This window comes from Anguilla rostrata, chromosome 9 (genome assembly GCF_018555375.3).
Source record: "Anguilla rostrata isolate EN2019 chromosome 9, ASM1855537v3, whole genome shotgun sequence".
Classification (NCBI taxonomy): domain Eukaryota; kingdom Metazoa; phylum Chordata; class Actinopteri; order Anguilliformes; family Anguillidae; genus Anguilla; species Anguilla rostrata.
In genome coordinates, this window is record NC_057941.1 from 32,931,887 (window position 1) to 32,957,798 (window position 25,912).

The 25,912-nt window shown below is 45.4% G+C and overlaps 1 protein-coding gene across 2 annotated transcripts in view; it reads right to left on the minus strand.

Annotated features, from left to right (window-relative positions):
- Window positions 1-25,912, minus strand: part of LOC135263612 (bifunctional heparan sulfate N-deacetylase/N-sulfotransferase 1-like) — an 85,415-nt gene that overhangs the window by 50,240 nt on the left and 9,263 nt on the right. For both annotated transcript variants that reach the window (XM_064351862.1, XM_064351861.1), the window contains exon 2: window positions 12,589-12,751. The gene's annotated coding sequence lies outside the window, so the exon portion shown is untranslated. The remainder of the gene's footprint in view (window positions 1-12,588; window positions 12,752-25,912) is intronic.

The following is a 25,912-nucleotide window of genomic DNA, read 5'->3' on the forward strand; positions in this document are numbered from 1 at the left end:
GATACACCCAGACGGTTTGAGTGCCCATGGACCAATCGGATTAAGGGAAAGTCTGCCTAAAATCCCCCACGTACAATCAAAAATGTTTATGTACCTGCTGTTCATCCCATTACATCACAGCGTGACTGTTTTCCTGTAAAAATCCCTGTGTCAAGTTTCAAGAGGACAGCCCAGTTCAGTGACCGTGTCACAGTGTGTATGGGACCATTTCCTGGATATTGGAGCATGCAACAAGGAATTAACCATCTGCAGGGCTAGTTAAGTGAGCACTGGACCAGACAGGATATTAAACGGTCGCTGAAGCCAGGCGCACTTCCCGGCCCGTTAATCTCCGCTTTTCCGGGGCTGTTGGGTCATGTGGTTTCCCCGGATGAGAACGCCAGGCTGCTTTTAAACCGGAACGTTCCGCAGACACTTGGAGGTGTCATCAGGCTCGCCTCAGGAAGAGGGCGACGGAGAGGAAGACGGAGAGATAGAGACGGGACAGACTTCAGGACAGCGACCCAGAGCGGTGAGACCGCCCGATTCCATTTCCTTTGTGACCCCAGCAAAAGCCTCACAGAGCGCTGTTCTTCTGGAACCCCTGCTATTTCTCACCGTCGTGCCTCCGATTCGAGACTGCGGATTGTGTCCCTGGCACTACAGCTTCACAAAACCCCTCACTCCTGGAGGGGTAGTGCAATCACAGGGGATTACACGCTACTTTGTGTCCCAAGTAAACCCACCCACCCACCCCCCCCCCAGTGTTCACTGGAAGGGGCAATCATGGGTTTGTTTTTAAGACAAAACAAAAAAACTCCAGTGCACCTTGTACAGTGATGCTATGCCTCCAGATGTTGTACGCATGGATACGCTGTTACCTGATTATTTTTCAAAAGCAATCATTTGGTCGAAACCATTTCCTGACGCACGCATTTCCTGAGATGGCCGTGCTCAAGGAAAGAAGTGCCTCCCTATATCACCAGAACGACATGGGGAGAGAGAGGCAAATTACTGCGTGAGGGAAAAAATACCTCAAAGCGAAAAGCAAATCGACAGGACTGAAAATGGTCTGTGCAATTCCATTTTGCAGGGGAGGGGGAAAAATGGCAAAATGGTCTTCATATCACTTTCGCTAGCTACCCTCAGACACCCCAGATCTATTGAAAATGTGGCCAGTTGTCCTCAAGAGGGGAATGTCAGCTCGGCAATTTACCTTCCCTCTCAGAGGCCTCTCAGCCTCTGTCCGTTACGACGCCTCGTCCGTAAATTTGGGTTCGAAAAAATACAGTTTGACAAGAAATAACTGCCATGAACCGTAGGTCCAATTTCCATCTGTAAGTAGCTTGGTAAACGATAGGCATGAAGTAACACAGGCAGCGTGGCAGACCCCCGGGTAGCTCCATCTATACCATATCACCCGGGCCACTTACGAACCGAGAATGCTCCATATAAAAAATCTGATTTTATATGTTCATAACTTTGAATAAACATTATTAAATCAATCTTCTCATGTGTATGGTCTCTGGAGGCATAGCACTACAGAGCAAGCTGCTGCATTAAGTGCATTTTTCTGCTTTAAGCCACAAACTCGCTAATGCCTCCATGCTGTAAACCAGCAACTCATCAGAAACTTCTGTAAATAAATAAAACGTCCTTCATCGCTGACAAAAAAAAAAACCCATCAGGGCCAATCAAAAACATACAACAAACATTTAATAATATCAACTCCAGAAAACGAACCATCCCTTTAATTCTGTGCTTTTACTGGCCACAATTTCCATCTCATGCAGTCGTGGCTCATTTTAGTCATTGAAAAGCGACGATCCTCGACTGGCAGAGTGGTCTGTTCTCAGGCCAATGACAAAAAAGGGAAGAAGGCATCCAGTGCGGATCATGGGGGAACACACAGTGGCATATGCCACAGTGAACCGAAAGGTAGGGTTTCCAGATGCCCGGTCTTGGAATGGAATGTATGGTTTTCCAATTATTTGTACAGGTCCAGTTAGTGGTCCCAACTGGACAATATAATGTCCGATCTGAGTAACTGATTGAAAAAATGATCGTTACTTTGAAATTAATTGTTATCTCAACCACCCTCCCCAGTCCGCTCCACCATCGCTCCCACCCTGTTCGCCATTAGGTTTCCAGCTGTGCACGTTGTCTGGTTTTGAATTCTGAATCTTGCAACCCCACCTAATGGCGGCCTGACATTTCAGACGCGCCGCGGCTTCACCTTCACGCGACATGGCGCCCGGACCGCGCGCGGCTTCCTGAAAGCCAGCGAAAGGGCCACGACCGCCACCGAGGCATGCGGCCCATGGCGGGAACGACAGCCATCTGGCTTCTGGAACGCGGTACATTTACGCTGCGCGTGTGAATAACTCCTGCCAGCGCATCTGCCATGACGCAGCTCCTGGAGACGGCCCGACTGCCTCAGCAGCCCAGAGCCCAGCGCCGGAGCTCTGGGACGCAAGGCTTCACGAACCCCCAAACGGGCCGTCGGGTGTCATCTGGGCACACGCCTGGAAATCGGCAATTACATTTCCCCCGGACAAACGGCAAGGCTATTACAAGTAGCAGGAAGGACACAAGATGATTCACACGCACACAAAACCGCGTACATGCCAGAGACTGTAAAAAATGGTAGGCCTACATGCACGCACGCGTACACACACATGCGCGCGGACGCAATACATATAACAGAGCCCTGTCAGCTCCTCCTCCTCCCAGCCCTGAGACGGAGAGGCGATGACGGAATAAGGCGGCAGACAGTTTTTTTTCATACCCTCGTTATTCAGACAGAACAATTTTTGGGGTTTCGGTTGACAACCAGACTTCGTTTTCGAAGCAAACATGCCGCGGCAACTGAGTTGCAGTTCCATCCAAGACAAAGAAAATGGACGCAGGAAGTTTTGCGCACGTTCTGAGAATATTCTTCTGAACCGAGGCCAAAGCTGCCTGCAAAACGGTTCCCAGAAGGCCGGTGATTCGGCCGTTCCACTGGCATAAGAGATTAACATCACAAAGTACAATCTATCGACTGTGATTTGACAAAAATACCTCAATGTAGGAAAACCTGTTTTTGCATTCAGGAAAATAAAATTCCAACGTTCGCATTATTATATTAACGGTTTGTATCAAACGGCTATTTTTCTCTGACCAAATGCACTGTTGTAATATTTCAAGTACAGTTGTTTCGACAATTCCAGACATCAGGTTAAGGCATAATATCAAGACCAGGAGGGTCAGCTAAACCAGTTTGATCACTCATTACAGCTAGACTAGAGGTGCACAACTCTTTTCCTGGAGGGCTGGGGTATGCACTGGTTTTTGTTCCAACCAATTATTCTGGTGTCAATACACGAGCTTCCTGAAACTGCAGTTGACAACTATCAAAAATTTCTGATTGAGTCCAGAGTGACGTACACAGCTAAAGTTCTTCACATGCAATCCGGGAATATACCATTGTGCGTCACTGCTGACCTTAAAGCAATGACACATCTCCGATAACAAAGACAACTTTATCTGATGCTTTTAGCAGCAACGACCAGCAGAGTTCCTGAGTAGTTTCATTCTTGGACGGTTTTAAGGCTCCAAATTTTGCTTAAGCGGTTCTGGTTAGGTACGTTGCTCAATGACAGTTGCTCAGCTGGGAATAGAACCCACAACCTTGTGGAGACAAGATCAGTTCTGCAGCCTCTATGCTTGATTAGTATGTAGCCATTTCCAATGTAAGATAAATCAGGCACTTTTTCATCATTGTTAGATAGCTGGATTTATGCCAAAACAAAGGAAAAAACAGGGCAGTTTTCAGAAGCAAAATGAAAAACTTTCCAGTAAAATAGCATGTCCACATGAGAACCACGCTGAGATCATACATGCTTTTCAGCTTAGACCAGCCTTTGTCAGCAAGTACAAGTTTTTTTTTTTTTTACACTGAAGTCATTCAAGTTCAGAGCCAAGGCCTGAAAGCTACAACGGGCGTGGTCCCACCCCCAGCTCCCTCGAATCCATTTAGAGCAAAAAAACAACAGATGTAACCCAGGTAGTTCAGATAGAGGCTCTTCTGTGTTCAGCACATAGATGCAGAAAATGAGGCTGTTTGTAGGACAGCGGTCCCTCAGGACAGGGGGGGATGGAGATGTCTGCTAGGCCAATGGAATGCTACCGTTAGAATGATTCTGCAGGGCGCTCTACAGGCTCTCCTTAAAGGCCCTGTATATCACCGTGGGGGGGGAGGATCATTCCAGGGCAGGCTGCAGCGAATACACTGAAGCTTCATTTAAAGACTGTAAACAGCAGTTTAAGGAAAGGGATTCCTACTAACCACAGGCCCAGGTGAGGTAACCAAGGAGTGCAAAATTGCTGTTTTTGCTCTATGTAACGATAATGTTAACATAACAATACAATTATTCCTCACTGTCATGTTCAGTAATATGCTTTCATAATAATGCTTATATTTAAGCTAATAATAATCGCGCGTGATTTTCTCTAATTTATTACAAGCCGATTTGTCCTTGCATTTTCTAGAGTACTCTTTACTGGAGTATTTTTTTGTGCCTAAAGCCTATTTTACTGCAGCAGAACCGCTTAAGGTATTATTTCAATTACATTCTTTTTCTAAATGTTTAAGACAAACAAAAAGAATAATCTTTTAAAATAATAATAATATGGCAAGTACATACCTTATATTTAAAATTTTTATGCATTTATTAAAGCTGGATATTTTACTGAATCACTACTGTACCCAAGCACACAACCACAGCACTCTACTGGGAAGTCGAACCCGCAACCGCCAAGTCCACTCAGTTAAGTGTGCGACTCGGGGTGTTTCTGGGAACACCCAAGGAGACCAAGCCTCAGGCTTTTGGCCGAGAGAAAACAGAGCTTTTAATTTTCCTTTCAGATCCAGTTCTTAGTAAAAACAAGACAAAAGCGGGCTGTGGAATGGAGTAGAGCCACACAGCGAGGAGAGAGGGGGAGAGTGAGAGGGAGAGGGAAGAGAGGGTGACAGAGAGAGAGAGAGAAAGACAGCGATGAAGAGAGACGGCACAGGAGGGAAGAGAGAAGGAGGGAAGGAGAGAGAGGGAGGGAAGGAGGGAGAGGGCCGTCTCGTTCGTTTCTGACTCCACTCGTGAATATGGGCGCAATGTGGGCAGGGGAGGAGGAGGATTATTCTGCTCAGCTTTCAGAAATCCGACAGAGAATTCCTTAATTCAGCAAAGCATCGAGAGCGAGACTCATTCCGCTCCGCCAGACAGACAGCAGGATGGGGGGGGGGCTGCCAAGTGGAAAAATTCCACTTGAAAGCCACGGGGTCGGGGGACAAGTATCGTACCCTTTCTTAATATTTCGGAAGGAAAACAAAGGCGAGTGAGGTTTGTTCTGCAGAAGGAGGTGAAATATTTATACAGTCATAATTCCACTAGACCCACAAACCTTGTGCGTACAGCAGAAACAGCACAACCCACACAGGATGAAACCGGGAGACAGGGAGAGGAAATGTGTGTTTGGGACTGGTAGGTGCCCGGAGGATGTGTTTAATAAACTAAAGCACATTTGTGAGAAAGAAAACTTTGCTCCACTTAAAGAGATACATACGTTGCTGCCCTCAACTCAGAGAATTCTGGGAGGGGAGGGCAGGGCTATTCTATCCATATAATAGTCCGCACAGCGCAACCCCCTCATAAGCATAACGGATGTAGGAGTAACCCCAAATAACCCGAATGCAGTGATAAAAACGAACTCATTCCTTTTCAATTGCTATTTAAATACACAATATACAGCGTACTCCATTTGTAAAAACTACTTTGACTTTCAAATGTTATTTAAATACCCCGCACACACCGTATTCCATTTCTAAGAACTATGTAGGCCTAATGCTCAGTCAAAACATTAAATATTCATAGCATGAACAGCTAATAATGACATGTAATTAATCTTTCCTTTTCAACGTAATTATCTAATAAAGGTCATTTTAGCTTAAAACGCGTGTATCCTCTTGCCTACCCGACATCTAACGGCCTTTAGGTAAGCAAGATAACGAGAAACAAGTGTTCTTCAATACGGCAGTTGAAGAACGTGGCCTGCTTCAACTGCACGCTACTCCTAAAGTGAACCAAAGCAAAGCCCCGGAGGACCTGGCGGATACAATTAGCCCGTGTTCAGACGCTTCATTGAATTACAGTCCACGTGCTATGAATTCTCTTTCATACAAATTGACCAAAGTCTGTTTTGCTATACAGTACGGGGTTAACTGCTGGTTCTTGTTGAAAACTCTTGGACTGAACCTCCCAGAATACCATCTGGGAAATGTTTTGTGACTTTTTTAAATGCGTCCCAACTCACATGGATAGGAATGGGTTTTTGTTATTTAGCCAATTACCCTGGGGCATTACAAAATGTTCGGATTAAAATTTGGGATTTATATAAAGTGTAATTTGACCACAACACCAAGGGACCCCGCCCCCTCACTCTGTGATAATAGCCATGGATCTTTTATGACTGAGCACGGGTCAGGACCTCAGTCTAACATCTCACCCATTTAAAAACATCCCATGGCTGCCAAGGTGGAATCAGTAAATTTGGGAATATTTCAGGGGGGGGTTGATCAGCTGTTTCAAAGCTCACCTGGCAGCCAGGTGCTTGGATACAAGTTTATCCTGAACTGGGAGACAGGCCAAGCGACTCATTGCAAATGGAAAATTGTGTGAGAATGTTAGCCGTGTTTTACTGCACTGCACAAGGGCTTCCACAAAACACGTAAACAATGCAATATGAACTGGGACTACAGCCATGTATCATATTATAGGGGTAGAGCAGCCTAGCCCTCCTCCCAGAAGTCTCTGGGTTGAGGGCAGCAAGAAGAGGCAGGAAGTCCACCCAAGAGCTCGCGCATTTCTGCCACAGAAAAGTCATCAAAGACAGAGTGAGCGGGAAGGGGCGGCACAAGTACTCCCCAGATCAGGGGTGGGTAATTCCGGTCCCGGAAGGCCGGTGCGTGTGCAGGTTTCTGTTTCCACCAATTACCCCGGCTAAATGAGCTAATTGGCGGTATACACAAACACTGGTTCACTCGTAGATCAGACCACAGCTAACGTTTCCAATGGGGACAAGAACAGTATTTGGCTGTCATTCATACGCTCATCAAGAAAGGTAACAAAAATGTCAGATGGCGTAAATGTTAGGGATGATTCAGTAATCAAAGCCTGAAGCTGGCATGAAAACCAGAAACGGATTCAGTCCTCGCTGCTCATCTCTGCTCCAGATGAAGTGGTTTGAGTCGGTTCAGGTCTTACTAGAAACAGGTTGGCCAGCAACAGAAGGCCAAACAAACCTGTCCCCCATAATGGCTCCAACATCCCTGCATTGCTGTGCCATGCTACACAACAACTTGTCACTTCCTGGAGGATATATGACACCTCAGGTCACTTCCTGGAGGATACATGCTCAAAACACCCAGTTTCAAGGCCAACATATTTAGCCAAGATTTTGTTGCGTTTGTGAACCTGTAAGATGGGAAGTTTCTCTGCGTCACGACACGGCCTAAGGGATTAAGACGTAATGCACAGAAGAAGGAGCCGACGTTTAGCGAGTCCCCTCTCCATTGTCACCCTCTTTAACAATCTGTCAAGTCTTAGTGACAATTTGCCGTCTGAAACTGGCAGTTTCTGTGAGCTGTGGGTGCAGTCATCCATGTTGTTATCACAACAAAGGCAGCGGATGAAAACCATCACTATGCCCGGTATCTGTTGTACTCATCAACAGCAACCAAATTAACCACGGCATATTGAACATACTATTTAATGTCTGAAAACACACACACACACACACACGTACAGAGCTGTGTCAACTTGATTGTCTCTGCAGCAACCTCCCATCTAAACACTTTTATTCTGTTACAGAAGGACTTCTGTACCTAAAACAGGGGAATGAGCATCCATATGGGTTTATAGACCTAGAATAGTCTCGCAATGCGCACTGGTGTAATGACAGCAATTCTGCTGAGTCATGTTGCGTTTCGCTTGCACACATAGTCACACGCACACTTGCACACACGCCAAATCCAACAACCAAACTTAATATCGTTCCTAAAATTTGACTGCGGGTAACAGCTACCGTCCCGGTCCCTAGGAGCCCATACTGGCCGCGTCCTGACAGCACTGCGGATGCTCATCTTCTGCACGGGATAGGCCACTCGGGTCCCGTTTCGGCTCCCTCTGTCATCCGCACGTTTTTATTTCTCTCTAATAACCGCGTCTGCGTTCGCCTTCAGAGCGCTCCGGAGACTTCAGAACGACGCTTTTAGCAGCCTGGAGCCAATTTGCGGCGGGCATTTTCGGGAGGGATCACAACTGTCTAACGAGCATGTCAGGGAACGGCACCCTTAACCCAGTCACATGCAGCCTCCCTTTTCCCCGCTCTGTACGGCGCTAAAATCAGGAGTGTGCAAAGACAGCGAAATGCCGGCCTGTGAAAAAAATCTCTAAACATTTTACTGCACCCTTTGGTTCTGTTGCTCAAGTCTTCATTCACTTAAGCCTGTTTTATGGCTCTGTCAACTCTCCAAAAACCTTTCTGGAACAATCCCATCATTCTTCCACATAACATCTCAGCTGAGCATTTTTTCACTTGTAAGGACCCCACCCCTCCAGCTGGATCTGTTTATAAACCAAGTATGAAACCTAATGTAACATATTTCCCCTAATTTCTTCCCCCCCTCCTGTGCTTTCCACCGTATAACAGGTGTCCAGATGAACCTGAGCAGTGGACGTTTAAAAAAAGTCAACTGAGCGGAGTGCTCAGCAACAGTGACTAAGGGCAAAGCCACACATCCTCCAACAAGATCACCTGTCATCGTTCTTGCCTCCCACAATCGGCCACTAGTGGGCATGTTTTCCATTTTTAAAACAGTCCTCCTTAAATGTATATCTTCCGGTCGCTCCGCCCACTTGCCTCACATTGCCAGCTATCCCAGCATGCCTTGCGGACACAAAAATTCCCAATGAATTGAATGGAGGCGATTACAAAGTCGCTTCTTTTCTTTTGCCATTTTTCTCCCATTTTCTTCCCGATTTAGTCGTTATACCAATTCTGCGTGTGAATCACAGTCCTGCTCGATGTGCTATTCTCTGTTTGTCTGGGGAGGGTGTAGACTACCACATGCCTCCTCCGATACAGTCGCCAGCCGCTTCTTTTCACCTGACAGCGAGGAGTTTCACTGGGAGAGCGTAACGCGTGCAGAGGTTCACGCTATCTCCCCCAGATCCCCTCCCTGCTGAACAGGCACCCTGAACAACCAGTAGGAGTTGCTAATGCAACGATCAGGACTCATACCCTCACCGGCTTCCCACCCGCGAACACTGCCAATTGTGTTCGTAGGAACGTCTGACCAAGCCGGACGTACCGCTGCCGGGGATTGAACCCGGGTCTCCGCAGTGAGCGAGCGCTTATAACAAAGTCACTTCTTGTCGGAGGATGTGTGGCTTCACCCGAACAGGTCCCATGCAGGGCAGTCCCTGGCTGGCCTACTGCTGCTTTCAGACTACTACAATGCACACACTCCTTTAGGACCCCGTGCCACCCTTCATTACATTACATTACAGGCATTTGGCAGACGCTCTTATCCAGAGCGACGTACAACAAAGTGTATAACCATAACCAGGAACAAGTATGACGAAACCCCTAGAGAAAGTCACAGTCAAGTACAGGGAACAACGCAATAGTTCAACTTGGCCCTGATGGTTAAACTGATTAACCAACAACGAGACAGGCAATATACGCAATCATGAGAAAATAAAAATAAATAAAAATCACAAGTAGTCATTAACAGGCCATCAACTAAGTAACATTTAAATAGTGCTATTACAACTAAGTTTAGTCATTTACAGGGGGGAAGGGAGGGATGGAGAGAGGTGTAGCCTGAAGAGGGGGGTCTTCAGTCGTCGTTTGACCACTAAGAAAAAGCATCTCTCTACCTCCCCATCACGTGCCACCATAGCTGATTAACGCTCAGCCCCACCGTTGCGTTTCCTTGCTTAATTTAACACCTCTCAGCCGTTCATTATGAAAAATGCTGCTGAAGCTCGAAGAAAAAGCACAGAACAGGGCAACAAAACTAGAGCAGCATCTTGAATAGTGATGTGCGATATGGAGATTTAGGGCCAATGTCAAATAACCACACTGTGCGGAGGCTTTACATTGCCATGCAAATGCAAAACAAAATATTTCTATTTGTTTATTTTAATTATTAAGCAGAGAGCTTCCGAGTCAGTACAGCATTGCTCATGAGTTTACTTGACGTAAAAGATACATTGAAAATAATAATCATTACTATGAGTAAGCTACTTTTTGAACATGACATTTTCATTTACAGAATCAACATCAAAATAATTTTACGTAGTACGTCTTGTCATCTTATCGACCGATCACACTGGCCATACTGTTTGCATCTGGATGATCCCAATGCTCCTTTTTAACCACTCTTGGTCTATATGGATACACCACTCAATACTAGGGTGCAGCCCTAGTCTTGAATCTATTTTTGCAATTAGCAGGTTTATGTGACACAAGCCAGACTTTACAGATAATCAAATTAGACGTATCCCATAAGGAGCAACACACCTCCCTCGCAGCTAAAATGTCAGATAGTGTAAATGTTAGGGATGAGTCAGTAATTAAAGCCTGAAGTTGGCTGAAAACCAGAAACGGACTCAGCCCTCACTCAGACACCAACATTGGGTTTACTCCAAGTATTATCATCTTAGGGAAAGAGGCATTCGGTAAACTTAATTAATTAATTTTAATAACCACATAAATAATTGGGGGTTGGGGGAAGACTAATCTAGCACCATACTGCATTTATTTCATAGTCATCTATTCACCTTTGTTTTAATACAGCATTGAGTGTTTTATTTATTCTTTATGAGCACATTTCCTGACGGTGATTTTGTGGGTTTAATTGAATCCAGCCCAGCCCTAATCTCTTTAGGCTCTTAGAAAAAGGAGGCTGATGTAAGGATTTGAGTAATGGCTTTAAAATTTTAAAAGGGATTAATAAGGTAGACCAGCAAGACCACTTAAAGCTTAAATTCTATGAACAGAGGGGCACAGGTGTAAATTTGTTTAAAATTGATTTTTCGCTGGCACCAGAAAAGTAGGTCTGGTGCTTCCGGTGAAGAGATTTAATTTGCCAGGATCTGTACCGTCGGGAGTCCCTGGGATTCTGCCAGATCGGTCTAGATAGAGACAGACTCACTGAACATAACCGAAAAATAAACCAATAAAAAGCACGGCCCACTGGTTCATATCATTAATATCTCTCAGAAGGGGCTTGCGTCAATTTCTAGGTGGGAGGTCAGCAACCAACGGCTTTCTTACCTTCAAAATGTTCTTCCTTGGGAGCAGCAATAGCCTCTGAGCTTTATTTTCCCCACATTACAATAATAGCGAGAGACAGTGAGTCACCATATGCAAAGTCAGGCTGACCGTATGCCGTGCTTACATACAACAGACCTCTTCAGCATTGCCTTTCGAATGCTTTAGAAACGACACTGCACAAGCATTTTCGACAGCCAACCGCCATCCGCCCACGAGCGCAGCGACGCAAGTGGACGACGCGGAAGAAAGCGGGGGCCACTGACGCTCTCGGCCTACGCAGTCCCGCGCCGCCGTCGTGGACGTGCGCGAAGCGGACGAGCTTATCGGCAGACGCACTCAAATGTTTAACCGAGCAGACGACCCCGGCGTTATTCGCGCGGCCTTGTTCAGACGGCTCCCACGTCTCGCCTCATCTGAGAGACGGATGGGCTGCCATTCGCCATTTATCAGGGGCGCGGAGAGACTGAAAGCTCGAGAGAGAGGGAGAGGAGAGGAGAGAGAGGGAGTGGGAGACATGGGAAGAGGGAGGGAGAGGAGAGAGAGAGAGGGAGACAGAGAGGAGGGAGAGAGAGAGAGGGAGACAGAGGAAGAGGGAGGGAGAGGAGAGAGTGAGTGGGAGACAGAGAGGAGAGAGAGGGAGACGGCAGGAGGGAGAGAGTGGGAGGGAAAGGTGATCTTCACTGTCTGATACACAAGGCAGTGGCAGATCCTTATCAAGCATAAGCTTAATGACCAGTCTAGCACAAGTGCAGTGGCCACAGTCTAGCACAGGTGCAGTGATCGCAGTCTAGCACAGACGCAGTGATCACAGTCTACCACAGGCGCAGTGACCACAGTCTAGCACAGGCGCGGTGATCACAGTCTAGCACAGGCGCAGTGACCACAGTCTAGCACAGGCTCAGTGACCACAGTCAACAACAGGCTCAGTGACAATAGATAAGCACAGGCATGGAGCTCACACTCTAGCACAGGCTCAGTGACCACACACTAGCACAGGCTCAGTAATCACAGTCCAGCACAGGCTCGGTGGCCAGAACTTAACACAGTCTCATGACCACATGACCCTCGACAAGGCACTGTGTGCCCTTTAAAGCAAACACAACAGCTACAGTAACACAAACTTCATGCTGCCTACAATGAGAGTGGAAACCATGGGAAGCCACCCTCTCTCTGCGTTATGACCAATAATAAGATGGAAAAGGCTGCTGGCTTCTGAGGAGCTCTTACCTCCCTTCAGTCAGGGGCGGAGGCTCTTCTGGGCTGTAGGAGCTGATCTGAGGGCAGTGGTGCTGCTCCTAACAGCGGAAACAGTTCCTTCTTCCGGGCACAAACATGTCCTCCTCAAATCTCCCACAGATCTGGTTCAAACCTTGAGAAACCTGCAGTTATCCTGCAAATATAACAGAGAGAGACAGAGATATAGAGATTAAAACTCAATTCAACCGTAAAACAGGGAGGAATCGGCACTATACTGACCTCTACCACAAAATCGGACCACGGGTGAAAGCACCAGATAATATACAGCCAATATACAGATTTCCGTTCCATCGACAGAAAAGACTGCAAGATGCGAAAAGATTATTTTGTGTGAGGATGTCCTTAATGGAGTATAAACATACATTCGTCTTACACATTAATACCAGCAAAAGTACACTTGCCTAATTACCCTGAACAGGGGAGTGAAAGTTAATTCCCGGAGGGCCGGCAAATGTGCAGGTTTTTGTTCCAGCCAATTACACTGGCTTAATTGGCCCAGTTATTTCATTAGCTGCATACACTTACACTGATTCATTTTCCAAAAATTCACTGAAGGTAAACATTTGAGTTCCTCCTTCAGATTACAAAGATAGTACGATATGTATATATACATACACACACACACACACACACATATATATTATTCTAGAATGTAAAATATGTCTGAAATAACTCACAAAAAGCAGTATGCACCTGACAATATTTTTTTAAAAAAGAAATAAAAAATGGGCCAGAGAAAGCTCGTGGCACTTGGAGGAGACAGGCTTTGTTCTGTTCGCAGCCTTTGGCAGAAATGTCCCGGTGGCTCAGACTCAACAGGTGACCTTTTCACACCCTGATCTCTCCGGGCTCCCTGCATCGCTGATCTCCACGCTGAAGACACACATTCACTCGGCCCGCGGACAGGTACGGCACAGCAGCGACCTGCTATGTCACAGTGCTAGGTCAGCATTGCCGCACAACAGGGATGGGCTAACATCCAGTAATACCATGGTAGTAACACTAGGGAATATTAAAAAAAACACCATAAAAACCATTAACACACCATTAATGTGCATGTGTTAAGCTTTGCATTAAATGGCATGTCTTTGCACAGCGATACCACAGCTTTTAAAAAGCAGCAGGAACTGTTTTATTGCACATCGCGCCCAAGCTAATTCATTCCAATATTTTACAAAGATTCCAAGTAATGAGGGATGCCAGTTTACCAAGGGCAGTTCTCACCTGCAATTCAGTCTTCCCTCAGCAATAGGGCGCTAGAGCCGTCTTGTCAGCCAATTAGCACATTGCCCCTCCCTGCTAATCTACATAAATTGCTTGCCAATTAAGCACAGGTGATGACTGACAGCGATGCTCCCAACACTGTCTGACACTTTTAAATTGGACGCAATTGATTTACCTTCCAGGACAAATAAAATGCGCAGAACACAATTATCTGTGCCATCTGTTGACTTGTCTGCAAGCATCTATTCTTGTGAGTCATCAGCCTGAGGCACACACTTCTCTAGTTGTTTTTCTGGGAATTTTTACTTGTCTATTTAGAAACGCATGTAATATAGGACCGCCATCTTTCTCAAGTGGAAGGTTTGCATTCAAAAACTCATCAGCCAAATATTGGACATTTGTCTGCTGCTCAATTTTTTCCCCACAGAAGATTCCCCCTTGTTGTTTATTTGGGATGTTTTGATGCAATTGTTGGTCTATTGTTTTTTCTGTGCCAGCATGGATTCATTGCAAACTTTGCAAAATAAATTGACTCCATCAGAATGGAGTACACCAGATGTGGGTAAACATTAGGTAACCTTAGATAAGGTGAGTACTGCTCCGTCTGTTACAGCAAGATGGACATGTGAACGAATGCAACGGTGAATTTCTGTAATTAGCTAAAACAAGTTTCACCACTTTAAGCCTGTGCAATTAACCACAACTACTATTCATTAGGAGGCCCCTTAATTAGAGACATCCTACTGTACACCATTTTATATAGGCTAGCTATCGGGGCACCATGTATTCCAGGTAAGTTTTGAAAGCCTTAAAAAGTATGACTTTGGTGACTAAGCACTTAGCCAAGCACTCTGAAAAATTGGATGCGAAGACCTTCAGTAGAAATGGCTTCTGGCCTTCCATGTCCTTTAAGGACACATCGCTACCCCTGTTTGCTGTCCGGTAAAGATGCTATATGAAGGCTACACATGGTAGGCTTGCTACTTTGTCTCTAAAATGCAGTTCACAGAGAGATTGCCTTTTGAACAGGGACATCATAAAATTGCCGTCCAAGCGCTAAATTGAGCGATTGTCAATATCAATTATTCCGTCAACAAGCTTATTTTCTCATTTCTTTGCTCACAAGAATGGGCAATGCAGGAACCGCGTGTCAGCTTTCTCAAGCCGCATTTTCTCATACCGATTTTCTTTATTTTCCAAACCAGTTTTTTAAAGGGAGATGAATCAACACCGGCCCTTTTTATCCAATCAAGCTCAACTCCGTATTGCACTTGACAGGTTTTGGACCAGAGAGTGAAAACACACTTTTACAGATTTGGCTCTGGCTGCACATGACTCCAACCTGCAGAGGATCTCACTCGCACGGATCCAAACGGTACTTTTCAAACAGGCACATTACTGAGGTCTTTTCATGTCTGTCTTACTGCGTGGGTGTGTGTGTGTGTGTGCACGCGTGCGTGTGCGTAAATTAGAATCAATACAAATAAATGCATTTTAATGTAATGTCTTATAATGAAATAATAATGTAACATTTTAATTTATTTTTCTCATGTGGATGCTAAATTTGTAAATGGATAACTACAGGCAAAACGTTTCAATAAATGATACAAGCTCGCACCCCTAACATTTACAACAGGTAAATGGCTTTTAGAAGAGTGTCACGGTTCGGATTTGAACCTGAACTTTATGGTGACAAATCTGACTCCTTACCCATGACCATGTGCTGTGTACGAACAGATAGGTTTGCAGCTTGATTACCTTCACAACTGTAAGCATGGCAGGGATTTTGTACGGCAGTATATTTACAATGCAAGACAACCACTTACCAGAAAGTACACAAATAAAACACCACCAATCACCTGTTGGCATTTGCACAGAACAGTGTGAAGGCAGCTCTAAGCGAAAGGGGAACACTTAGAGGTTAATCAGTTCTTAAAGTGTGATAATGAAACCCCCCCCCCCACCACCTCAACACCACCAGAACACAACAGACGCTCGTGCTGAGGTTGCTTCCTCTTCCTAAATTCACGGAAAAGTGTCACCCGCTTCGCTGGTGCCATTTTTTATTCAGTGTGAGAGAGCCGGGGAGGGGGGGGGGAACGTGGGGTAAGGAAATAAAGTTGCTAAATTCCGCATTGCCTCGGGGGTCCGGGGGTCTGTGCACAAGGCCGGAAATATAAAGTAAGAAATGAGCTTTATGAAACATTTATGGCGCTCAGCTGAAGGCCATTCTCCATGTTACATTTTCTTCACTAAATTAAAACATTCCCGCCATTATATTCCCCTCTCAGATGGTTCTGTAAGAGTACTCAAAGGCCTCAAAGCCAGTGAAGAGAGTACATTACTGAGAACAGTCCGCGGTGTTTGTTTGCGTTTGCTCGCCGCGGTGCATATACAGAGAGCAGGTCAGAAGCCAGCTCAATATGTGGAGATGAATGGTCCTCACAGATTATAGAACAACAGTAGCCTGTTCTGCTCCCCGTTCGGCTGAAGATGATTTTGGGGAATGTTAAATCTGCGCTCCTCTGGGTATAGCTGGGCAGGCTGTACCAGACTGCTGGTCCTCTAGGCTGTCTGAGCCGGGTTTATGAGATCTAATCACAGTCCTCACAGCGCTGTGGTGAACACCATATGACGCCGCAATGAGGATGCGCACACACACACACACACACACACGCACACACACACATACACATACACACACGCACACACACACACACACAGATGCACAAACACACAGACACATGCAAGCTTGCATGTGTGTTCATACAAGCACACAGACAAGGGATGTTCATGACGGGATAGAATCAACATCAAATGCCCGTTAAAGATGACTATTCAATAATTAGACCTGTTAACAATGTTTATTTAATACATCTACTTCAACTTAAAATTGGTTTTGAGTTGTTAACACAAGACAGAAAATGCCTCATTACCTAAAAAAGTACAGCAAGCGTAAGTATTAAAAGCTTATCTCAGGCATGAGTAGGCTTATGCTATGAAAAGCTATTTCAATGACATTTCTCAAAGCCATCTGAGAAGATTGACGGTAAGTCATCTACAAATGACAAATAGCTGTGGGAAGGCTTTCTCCCATAATAGCAGATCTGCTTGAATCCTCCGGTATAATAGAAAGTTTTGGATATGAAGAAAAATATTTACCTTACAGCAAGTTATTATCTCTTTGTTTGATAAGTACTCCCTCACGTACTCACACATGGCACACATCCAGGATCAGTTCAGACGGTGCCAACACAACAGAACTGCATACGCAAGCAGCAGTGTGCATTGCAAGCTCTTGAAAAGCATGAGAAGGGGGTTGGGCTGGGTGCATGGACAAAGATTACCCCCCAATATTATTCTGTTGTATTGGGTGATACAGTCAGTGTCCCCTCCAAAAAAAAAATCCTAAAAAACATTTTCTGTTTGTTGCCCCCCCCCCCCCCCCCACAAAGTTGAAATGTGGCCTATGTCCTTGGCTGGGTGTGGGCTTGTGAATGGACAAAAAAATTCTCCATGTTTCAGAAGTCATGGAGCCTGAAGAACTACCCACAATCCACACTCCAGTGGTTCCAGCTCTTAACAGGAGACACAGAGGGGGAATGGAGACGTCCCCTATCTACTATGTCACTGCTAACAACCAAGAGTTTCCACTCATACAAGTCAGCAGTGTGGAGCAGTACCACAGCGACTTCCCACCAACCGCTTCACCCCAAACACGGCCTTCTCCCTTTACTCTGGCGAGCAAGTCTTTCGGTTTCAGTGCACTTTGTATCGGCAGTACAAGCCTTGTGGGAGCTCACGGACAAAGAAAGGGACAGTTTCCCTGTCTGTAGCTCTGATGGAGAGTCATGCTGTGGGTCACCCGGGACCATGGGACTCCAGCCTAGGCCCCGGCACGGTGACTTTACTCTACCTATAGGCCAGGCTGCATCACGGTCACATGGGTGCACAAACCAAGATGAACCAATCACAGTCCTCCATGATGAGCAGTCTGACTGACCCTGAATGAAAATGAACCCTCGGCTGCCTATTCCCGTAAATCAGAATCAGATTAAAGCCCGAACTGAAGCCGTTGTGTGAGATGCCGTGGCAAAGAGCTTGCGGGGAAAAACCCGCTGAATATCGCCAGGCCTGTGCGGCCCGCTTCACACACCCCGACTGAATTAATTTACCCTCGGCTAATCTCGTCCCAGCTCTGCGGCCACCTGCGCTTTCGTTCGATTGGTCCAAAAAACACGGTCTCCCCCCCAAAGGGGCTGCAGGAAACACAAACAAACGAGACTAAAACCCAACCAGTCACGTTTAGCCAACACACCTGTTTGGGGGTCATTCAAAAAGATATGTTAAATCACATTCTGCATTTAGCAGACACTCTTATCCACAGCACCAAAGCTGACATCTGGATGTGTGTGTTTTCCTTGAAATGACACTCCATAATATATATGCCACTGAAACATAGGAAAGCTTAATAAGGAACACACCATGTTTTTAATAACATTTTTTCACAAAACATAAGAAATGCACACGCACACACACACAAACACACACACACACTCACACACGTGCGCACACACGTAAAGACAGGTATCCACACACACACACACACACAAAGACAGGTACCCACACATATACACAACCTCACGCATACACACATGCCCGTGAACACAGAAGAATGCGCCAGAAATGCGCTTGCTCGTGCGCAGTAAGAAATGCAGCCCCACCCGCGGGGGACCTGCAGCGGCGTGCATGTTGTCCGTGCAGCCTCGCCGAATCACAGGGGGGCTGTTCAGAAACCCAAGAACACAGAATGAAAGGAACAGGAGGTCTTATTCAAATGACCCTCTCTCTCTCATTAGCATGTAGCTGATGCTCTGCCACCCGCTCAAGGCAAAAGACAACCATTTAGAAGCTGACCCCAATAACCCCACCCCCCACCCCCCCCCCCGCCTACAGCAGTCAGTGCATGAGACACAAGCTCATCTGTACCCCCCCCCCCCAACCCCACCCTCAATGCCTCCTAACCTCAGGAGTGTTACTGACTGTTTGTGTGTGTGTGTGTCTGTGTCTGTGCGTGCGTGTGTGTGTGTGTGTGTGTGTGTGTGTAATGCCAGAGGTGCCAGAAGCCACAGGCGAAGTGGAATCTATAATAATATTATTCAGGACATATAGCAGACTATGAAAAAAACAACTCATTACTGCATGGGTTCTTTTTGTTTCAGTATGTTTTATCGCATTCATTTAAAACTGTGTGTGTGTGTGTGCGTGTGTGTGCGCACGCACGCAAAACCTCCCGCTGTAATTCACCTACAAGCCCAGGGGTTAAACCGTAATCTCTCCTTTTCTCTCTCTCTCTGACCTCTGTCTCTCTCCAGCCCTCCTCTCTCCCCCAGACACCCACCCTTCCTCCTCTCATCTCCAATATGCACACACAAGGCACAAGGGGCACTCAAAAAAACAAATTAAATTTGGGACATCGGGTGAAGCCACTGCCAGAGGTAGCAGAAGCCACAGGGGAAATGGAATCTGCAACATATTATGCAGGACTTAAAAAACAAGACTATGGAAACAGAAACTCATAACTGCACGGGTTCTCTTTGTTTCAGTACGTTTGTATCGAATTCCGTTATGATAGTCTACACTTCTTGCGGACAAGATCATAATTCGCTCCATGCTCCATGAATATGGATGAAATGCACCTCATAGAGTTATGTAATGAAAGCCTTATCTGCAGCAATACCATTAGATGACGCGCCAACGTATGACACGTGCACGGCTCAGGACCCGTGGAGTGAGTCCCGTTTGGCGAGTACCCACAGCGCGAATGTGCGTGTGTGCGTGCTCGCTTTTTCCCCCCCCGCCTCTGGGGAGGAAGCACATTTACAGGGGCTTCACCCCAATACCCGAAGCAGTTCACGGTTGTACCTCGATGTTGGGGTGGGCGGTGGCATTACCCGTGAAAATAAGGACGGCCTGCTGCTGGTGTCCCGTGACAGGCAGGACACCTGCAGCACACAAACAATATCGACCCGCGTCGCTGTCACTAAGCGCGCAAGTGAAGAGACAAGAATTCCACACAACCAAAAGAGTACTGGCAGAGGCATGGTGGCTAGGCTAGCAGAACAGTGCGGGTGGGCGCACAAATACGGTTAAAAGACTAAGAGGATCAAACTAATGATGACAACGCGTCTTCTCCGAGCAGTTTTAACGCAAACTACTACTGCTTCCGGTTGACTTCCAAGCGTTCCCTGCCGGAAAGCTTCTTTCTTTAAATATCCACAAACGCTTCTATCCTAAAAAGAGGAGTTTGCTTTGTTTTCGCCCAGCGCGCCTCTGTTAGAGAGTGATAAGGCGAGGCAGTGTGGCCCTTTTGCAGACCGCACTTATTTTCCCCACTTGGCACGCTCGGCCACATGTTCTCCGGAGAAAGAATGAAAAACGGCAGCGCGGCCAAAAAACACAGCGTGCGCTTTCAGCAAAACTAACCGAATAAATAAATAAATATAGCTGGGAGCAGCAAGCCAAGGATCCAAGCATAAAGGTCTTTATATGAAAAAAAAAAAAAAATCTACAGTCATTTAGCTATTTTATTTTGTTTTACTGTAATTATGCACGCAACTACAGTTAAATAAAGTTTATGGTTTATATGTCACAGTTTGGAAATAAAGAAAACAATTCTAGAGGTTTCGCTGGCCTTTTTTGTTAGACCTCTTATATCTCAAGATATTATCATGCCAATAAATTATGATATTTTTATTAAATAAGTTTCATTTTAAACACACTGTTTTGAAAAAAATGTATTGGTCACGTAGTCATGACAGATTGACAGTGCACAACTGACAACTGTAGTTTCCTGTTCCTGCATCACTTTTTTTTTAAAAGCATACATGGAGATACAAGGCTTTTTAGAGATGCTTTCAGATTCTACAGACAATCCAGATGTTCAGCTCCATATTCTAAACAGTGAAAACTAAAACATTTCCGATGTTGACGCATCTTATGAATATTCATGGGGAGATGTGCTCACGGCGAAAACCGTGACAAAGCGGATGTTCTATCCTTGAACATAGATTTCACAAACAATCATAAGCAGTCATATAGCACCTGAAACTGCTACCAGTCGGAACCTACAGTACTTAGGAAACAGAAGACAGCAAGAACGCAGCAGTCAAACAACCTGGTTCATCTAAAAAACTGGTGCAGTTTGTCACATAAATAAATAAATAAATCAGACGGAAGGCCGCAATCGATGCTTGCGACTGCGGGTAATGTGTGTAGGTTCGTTCTGGCATTAGGTATGGGCGGCTCGTTTCTCCCACTGAAGTCGGACCTAACGCACTAGCACCGCCGTGCCCCGCGAGGCAAATTTCAATTTCCATTTTGATTGAAATTCTCATTTACCGGCACGCTGAAGAGGCTGCACGCCGAGCCGAGGTGGACTGCTGGAGCCGTTTAAACAGCAAAGTTCAGTCAACAGAACCGGGGGCACACGGGCGGCAGCAGGTTCAAGGTAAATTTCACAGGCCGACACAAGAAAGAATCTCTTGACTCTGTTATAAATGCATGGAATAATTTGCCTGGATTTGTAGTGGAGAAGGAGACGGGGACCCTGGGACCCGACTCCGCGCCAGGTTTTCTCTGGATGAAAGGTAAATGAGTACCTGCAGACACAGTTAAGTCTGAACGTTCTCGTCGAGGTTCTTTGTTCTGATCAGAGTCCCTTTGCAGCCGCAGTAGCAAAAAAAGCAGGCTTCAGAGATGGAAGAAAGGTCATGCTGACTGCTAAACACTTTCTGTCCAGCAGGGGCAGCAGAAAGAGATGGAGAGCACAGGAGAACTACTCCTATACCAAACCCTTCTTCAGCTCACACCAGTCTGGACTTGCCTTTAAACCTGGGTCCAACAACCCCTACAAGCGGACAAACACCAAAATACACTTACTTTCCAAATCTCTCAGGGGGGGAAAAATGAAAATTCATAGCCAGGCTACCTTCCACTTTATCAGCAACGACAAGCTACAGGGCTCCACACTAACTTTTTACATCGGTTGCACTGGTGCACCTAACTTTTTCATTTAGGTGCACCAGCACATAATTTAGGTGCTCCCAAAATGTTTCACTGCGCCGTTTGGCACCACAATAATACATTTTAAGCGTTACCTTTTTTGTCAGTTCCATACACATTGGAAATTTCTTAATACACTATGTAAATGATTGTAATCAGGAATAAAGGTGCAGATAAATGTTTTTTCTTTATTTAAATCACAGCACAAACAAGAAATTGCAATAACCTCAATTGTTCAAAAAATAAACTTAAAAAGTGCTGATGTTTAAAGTGCTTGACAAACTCAAACTTATTTGAGTTTGATAAATAAATCAAATTCAAATAGCCTAACTCAAAAAAAAGTTTGAGCTGCTCCCGGAGGAGTACATGGCGCGGTTTCACACATAGGCCTACATGCCTTATTTTTTTCCCCACCCACATTCAGCGAAGAAGAATATCAGGGTCAGAGCCAGTCAGAGACAGAGTAGGGGTGGGTCTTTGCAGAATGCGGGTGGGAAAAATAAAAAACACTACACATATACACACACTGTACTACGACGGAGTATTAGGGCCACACTGAGGAGGGGGGGAAATTCTGAGATTTTGAGAATAAGGTCGTAATATTACGAGAATAAAGTCGTAATTTTACGAAAATAAAATCGTAATTTTACGATAATAAAATCGTAAAATTTAGAGGAAAAAAAACAGCATAATCTTTGGGAAAATATAGGCTATTACCAGGAACCAACAAAACGGGCGAGAGGACAGTCTAATGGCAGCCTGAGCCTGCAATTTCCTCCAAGTCCGTGTGGTTTTTTCTTCAGAATAGACACAGTTTCTTGCACAATCTTTTCAATGTCCTGCTACTTATGATAATGTGGTGCTGATGTGCCAAAAGATTAAGTATTTTGTTATTTGTGAAACATATACTAAAGTATAACTTCACAAGATGCTCGACCTTCCTCATTTTAACGCAGGCGACTTTATTCTCGTAATATTATGACCTTATTCTCGAAATCTCAGAATTTTTTTGCCCTCAATGTGGCCCTAATACTCCGTCGTAACACACAGAGACAGACCTGCTAAATGTCAGGCGTACCGGTGCGACCAATGAAAATGTTTAGTCGCACTTGACAGATTTTTGGTCGCATGTGCGACCAAAATGGTCACACTCTGGAGCCTTGAGCTAGGACCTCTCTTCCATTCAATGGTGTCAAGCTGCCATTTTAAATGGAATCCTGAGTGGGGTGGGAACCTCGAGAAATTAGCTTTAACGCTACCTACTCTTAAGTTCCACATGACGACAGTTACAATTTAAGGTAGGGTTCTTTTATAGAAGGCACTAAATCAAAGAGTGCTTGGAAAACGAAAACCTGGGGTGTCACCACGGACCCAATCAGCTTGAAGCTTGACATTATGCAAAGCAAGAAATAGCAAATAGAATTTTGGAAAACAGATATAAAAGCTACCATGTAGGAAAAAACAACTGTGCTGTTAACAACGGTAGCAGGTAGAACATTGTTCCCTCAAGCCAGGTCTGAGTTGCTTCAGTGTACGTGTAGCTGTATAAATGGGTACGGTGTTATAAAAAGCCCCTCTGGACCATCTGCTTACTGCCTGTAATAAACAAAGTGTAAAAGGAGGTTAATTAATGTTATAAAATATATAAAAGAAGGTTAATTCATATAAGAATACAATCTTCAGACTCAATATTTCAATGGCTATGTCCAGGTCTGGGATCCACACTACAAGAAACACAGGATCACATATTGTGAACACATGAAGCCAGACTTAGGCTAACAAACAAATTAAATGTGATTAAGGAAATATGGATGATATTTTTCATTTTTATAAAGGATATCTTTGGCTACAGAAGATACATCTATCTTTTCCCCTGAAATAAAAGCAACAAGAAACGCACAAGAGGAAATCTAGAAAGCACTTTTTTTATTTTTTTAAAAACCAAAAACAGAACATTAAGTTCTACTCTGAAGACCACATAGATGAAAATCAACAAGCCAGCGTAATTTATGGTGCATGTAAATATTATACGCAGTACTGGCATTGGGGTCTGTTGGCTTTTAACTAGTCCGGTATCGGCTGTAGTGGGAGGAGGAGGGAGGGCGTGCCGGAACAACCGGTCCGAAAGACGTGCCAGCGGCACAGACGGAGAGCCCGGCGCTGACCCGGCTGCTTCCGAAGCGCTCTCCCCCTCGCAAAAAACCCAGAGGATGCGCTGCAGGTCCAATCCGACAGCAGCACAGATTAGTCTGGATCCCAGACTGGGTGTGAGGCTAACAAGCTAATTCTAGGTCTGGTCTGGTCTGGTCTTCCCCCATTGCTCTCACTGAAGCCAAACCGGTTTTATCACCACAGTAAAACCAGATGGATAAAGACCAAACAACAGTGCAGGGTCTGATTATCATAATAAAGGTACTATGATCTGATGACAGTAATAATACTCACAACACAATTTGTCAGCTACAGCTTCAGAAACTAAGCGCATGCCGCTTTCATCACATCGAACGTAACTTCATAAGCCAAGAGATAAGCTAAGAATGCAGCCGCTGCGGCATGAGACAGCGAGAGAGAGAGAGAGAGAGAGAGAGAGAGAGAGAGAGAGAGAGAGAGAGAGACAATGTGGCCATTACCACACTGTTAATTGCATTGTTGTCGTTAACACAATGTTGTTTGTATTTCATGTTGTTTGTATTCCTATTCCTGTTTCTGTGTGTACGCTTTGGCAATAAGTACAAATGTATTTCATGCCAATAAAGCATTTTGAATTTGAATTTGAGACAATGAGAGAGGAAGAGAGCGGCAGAGAGAGAGACGGCAAAAAAAGAAAGAAAGTGAAAAAGGAAGTGAAAATACGAGAAAGTGAGAGACTCCGCAAGAAAGAGAGAGAGAGACAGCAAGTGAGAGAGAAGGAAGAGAGAGAGAGAGAGAGTGAGAGATAGAGAGAGAGGGCAGAAAAAGAAAGACCTGACAGACAGTGTGAAAGTTTGCTTGGTGGTCTTCTTGGAAGAGCTGATCGATGTGGTCAGCCAGGCCTTTTGGCAGTTGACCTCACATAGATGACAAATGGCGTTGCAGTTATGCAGAATTTGGCACTACGCTCTACGTGTGCAAGAGAGAGAGAACAAGAGAGGGAGGGGGAAGAAGGAACAGAGATGCATTTTTGGCCAGAATTCAGAGCACGCACCCTACACAGGCATGTCATCAGAAAAGGGATGGGATCAAATCCCCTCCACCTCCTCAAACCCTCCGTTACACCTCCACCAGCTCCATCACGTTGTGACCTTTCACCCCACAGCACCCTTTTCACCCCAATATTGTACCACCCACGACCACAGCAGAAAATTGGAGCCTTGAACTTTTACAGTGAGGGCGCAAGAGGGGACGAAGGACATAAAATGGCTGGCCACAGGCGAGCAAGTGTAACGACCTTTTGCGACCTCTTCAATTTGCGTGAGGAAAGTCCATTTGCCTTAAACCCAAAAGTAACAAGTGTTAATAAAAGCAATCCGCATTTCAAAAGAGCAAATCAAAGCAGGTTACAAACCCAAAAAGTCCACAGGGCCATAAAACTTTAAAAGATTAGCAGGTAAAAACAACAGCTGCTTCTCGTTTTGCGGTGGGGACACTGGATGTAAAAATACTCGACAGGGTAACGGATATCGAAACTTAATCATGCAGGTCTAAGACGGAACGGTAGGCTTAAACGAGGAAATCAGATGCTTACGGTCCACTGAGAGAGACGGGGAGCACTGAGCGGCGAAATTCATACGAGCGTCACATCCGCTCACAACACGCAGCGCTCGCAGTTACTGATAACGATCCTAAGAGCAACGGCACTCACTACAGTATCAGATTGCATCCAGGGCTTGGAGTGATCAGGTACCAGGTCCGAGAAACAGGACCTTGCTGGTCTTACATTTCGCCACTGACAAGCACTTTATTTAAGAGTGAACTTAAGTGCACTCCGAGACCAGGAGGGTCGTGTGCAAATAGAAGCAACAGAAAT